The sequence below is a fragment of the Tupaia chinensis genome, unplaced genomic scaffold (assembly GCF_000334495.1).
Source record: "Tupaia chinensis unplaced genomic scaffold, TupChi_1.0 Scaffold000617_2, whole genome shotgun sequence".
NCBI lineage: Eukaryota > Metazoa > Chordata > Mammalia > Scandentia > Tupaiidae > Tupaia > Tupaia belangeri.
Genome location: NW_006160137.1, coordinates 1,331,537 through 1,335,404, shown reverse-complemented (window position 1 = coordinate 1,335,404; position 3,868 = coordinate 1,331,537). Strand labels below are relative to the sequence as shown.

At 45.6% G+C, this 3,868-nt stretch overlaps 1 pseudogene; it reads right to left on the bottom strand.

The window, feature by feature from the left end:
• Positions 1–1,862: 1,862 nt before the first annotated feature.
• Positions 1,863–2,066, bottom strand: LOC114009753 (small integral membrane protein 10-like protein 2A; annotated as a pseudogene).
• Between the last annotated feature and the right edge of the window lie 1,802 nt (positions 2,067–3,868).

Here is a 3,868-nt window from a genome sequence, read left to right as displayed (position 1 = left end):
AGGAGTTAGTTGCTTCAGAAAAATCTTCATGTAAGAGGTACCTTAACTCCTTCAACCTGAAACTTCTTAGGAGGGAAATAGTTGATTTGCCTCTCTAGAACTGAGCTACATCAAATAGTCTTAAGTTTCTTTTTATTTAAGGCGATAACACTGCAGGGTTCCTAGCTGGAGAAAACTATTCTAAAGGTAAGTTTAATATTGCAACGTTCACCATAGGACCTTCATTTCAATTGCATTTCAAGTGGAAGGGAAGGGGTGTGTGAGAAATCAAATTTGGCTGCAGACCAAAATTACTCTGCAAAACGCTGAAATGGTAACAGCTTATCATGAACTTAGCAAGGTTTAATAAAAGTACGGTGGGGCAGACTTTACAAAGATCCACTTTCTTTAGGGTGATCAGAGAGTAGCTGAAAAGACAGTATCTGGGGCAGCGGCCCTCCCAAATGGGTATTGAGATAAATACCTTCTTGTGACATCATTATGTTTCAATCTGATATTTATACAGGCTGTATCAACATTCTCCTGCTATGGCTGCCCAATTCTCAGTTTCTTTCAAGGACAATTTAAAACATGCTCAAAAATTTTCTTCCGCATCAACCAGTACTTAGTGAGTTTAAACTCAATTTACTTTGTCTGGACAAACAGACCCAAGCAGGAACTTAGACTGCTTGTCTTGAGACTTCATGCGAAAGAAATCAGTTTGAGACAATTTTTAAAATCCTTCTTACTGGGACCAGCAGATAGCATAATAACTATGCCACTGGATACCCATGTAGTCCACCACGGTTCGAGTACTGGACCTGGTGGCTTAAATTCATGCTGGGCGTGTGCGTGCATGTCCAAGATCCCAAAAGAAGAATGGAGAAGAAGAGATTGCAGCGTGGCCATCCCCCCGGGTTGTGATTTCTCGCTTTCTGTCTCTCTGTCTCTCTGGCGAGCGCACATGCCCTATAGCAAAAACTTCTCAAAAAAGAAAAATCAATCTCACTATTTTTATTGTTCTGCTGGTACGTTAACTATTGGCATAATGGAGCTGCTAATTCAAAAGGTCATAGAGTCAGTAACCCCAGTGTCACCTGCAGACCATTTGAGATGCTCTTTACACACAAAAGCATTTTCTTGTAGTCTATTATTTGCGCTAAAGACATGGGCTTTAACTGGTCAAGGAAAATATGTTTTGTCTCACCATTCAGGAGTACATGAGGACGTGTGTAGCATTGCAGCAAGGACAGATCACAGGCAAGATGGTTCCGACACAGCCTAGCCCTGCAGGAAATGCCCTGGTGGTTCATTTTTAAAAACCCCTGTTCCCAACAGTGTTTGATGACATGGCAGTCCTGGTACCTTGGGCTCTCCTTTAGGACAGTGTCCTGTGTGGTTGTCCATGGCTGTGGGTCCTCTTTCCAGCCAGTTCCTCCTCACATCTTCCTGACAACACAGGGGATCTCAGCAAAATGATCTTCTGCAGGGACGGAGAGCAGACCTGGAGACTTGCTCAGAACAGCTGCTAAAGCTGGATTTTTTTTTTTTTTCTGATTTCTTCAAATATGGAAACACTTTGTGGCCATCATGAAGTGGAAAGTCAGCCTCACTCGGATCATTTTTCAGTTCCCAAAATGCCTCCTTCTGTGAATTTCCATTTCCATCCACAGCAAGCTGATTGATCCAGGGACGCCTACCTGCTGGATGAAGACTTTCTCCCCGTGTTCTTTTCGAAGACCATATAGGAGTGGGTCCGAGTCCTTTCTATCTCCCTTCACTCTTGCAAGACAGGTGCCCACAGTCTCTCTTGCATCCCTCATTCTTTGTGTCCTCTGATGCGGTGTGCCTGAGGCCCCACCTTGGTCAACCAGGGAAAAACCTTAGTGGATTTCAATGCGACTCTGCAGGTGCACATTGAGCACCACGGAAGCCATGATGGAGAGATAAGGGAAGTGGAAGCGCAGTCACAAAGCCAGGTCAAAGAAGATGAGCAGAGTGCGGGTCAGCCCCTTGCAGAAGACCCCATAAGAATGTGCAGTGGCCAAGCATGACTGCCAGACAGCCAGGCCCAACAAAGCCTCCATCAAATAGAAACTGGGGTTCCTACTGCCGCGTCTCCTCAGACCTTAGCCCCAGCCACTGGCCTGGGCTGGGCACTCGGGGAGTGAAGCAGGTGGTGGCAAGGCCAAGGGGCAAGCGGGCAAGCAGGCAGACAAGCAGGCAGGCAAGCGGGCTGCAGGGGAGCGGAGTCCACATGTCAGGTTGCAGAGGCACCCCCGCAAGCCTCCACCTGGTCCCAGCTGGGCAGCGGGGCTTCGTACCTGACATGTTTTCAAGCTGACCCAAGGATCCAAACCATGGTCAACCACACAGCTTCTAGCACTGTGGGTCAGTTTGCTAATAACTGCCACCAGGACCTCCGAAGTCCCTTTTATCATGTAAGGCAACATAGTGACAGGTTCTGGAGATTAGGATATTTGTTATACACTGAATGTGTCACACAGTTCATAAATGCAAACTTAATTCCTAATGTGATAGTATTAGGAGATGTGGCCTTTGGAACATGGTTAGCTCATGACGGTGGAGCCCTTGTGAATTGGATTAGTGTCTTTATTAAAGCAGCTCCAGGGGACCAGCAGATGGCATAATGGTTACGTTGCTGGACTCCCACATAGTTGACAGAGGTTTGAGTCCTGAACCTGGTGGCTTTAAACTCACGCCAGGTGCATGTGCATGCCCCAAATCCCAAGAGGAGACTAAAGGAGAAGGGATTGTGGCATGGCCATCCTTCCTGGGGTAAATTTCTCTCTTTTTGTCTCTCTGGTGAGTGCATGTGCCCTATAGCAAATCTCTCTCTCTCAAAAACAAAACAAAACAAAAACCAGAAAATAAGCAAACAAACAAACAAACAAACAAACAAAAAACCAGCTCCAGAGAGCTTTCCTATACTGCCATGTGATCACACAGTGAGAAGATGCCATCTGTGAATCTGTGAATGAGGAAGGCCCTCACCAGACACTGAACCTGCAAATGCCTTGATTTTGGTCTACTCAGTCTCCAGAACTGTTAGAAATAAATTTCTGTGGTCTATAAGCCACTCAGTCTCTGGCTTTGTGTTATAGAGCCTGAACAGATGGAGACAATATCTTTGAGGGCCATTATTCAGCCTACCACATCCACTATCCATAATAGATATTAAATAGAACTTTGGGTGAGGAGCAGGCATTAAATGTTGAGCTTGATTATAAATCCACGTCAAGTGAAAAAGGCAGCTTCTGCCTTTCGTTGAAAATAAACATTATCTGGCAGATAGATCAGTATTAATCAACCCAAATTGTATTGATCCTTCATTATTTTAAGAAAACGAGTTGAGGCCGTAGCCCCTTTCATTTATTGAACAAGCCTTTGCTGTATGTGTCCCAGGTCTGGGGACACAAGGAGTTCACAGGGCAGGCAGAAAACAGACAGATCACCTGAAAAACAGAGTTGGTATAAAAAGAGAAGGGCTTGAGCTAGACCCACTAATCAGTGTGAACATGCAGTCAGGAGACGGGACATTTGGGGATCAGCTCTGTGTAGATGCATGACCTAGAAATATCCTTCTAGGTCATGGAACTTTTATAGGCAGATTTCACCCTCGAAATCTCATTGCCAGTGTGCCAACTGGGCATGCCATACCATGCTGTACCGGGGTCCCCAAACCACCACTGCAGTGTCGTTCGGAATCAGTATGCACACAGAGCACCCACAGAGAGTGCCCGTCATCTGCCAACTTAAGTTTCTGAATCAAAGGTCTAGGGTGAGGCCCTGGGGTTCATATGTGTACCAAATGCCTAAGACCATTCTCTCTCAAGTTTGAGAATTATTGTACTGCTGTCATAGAGAC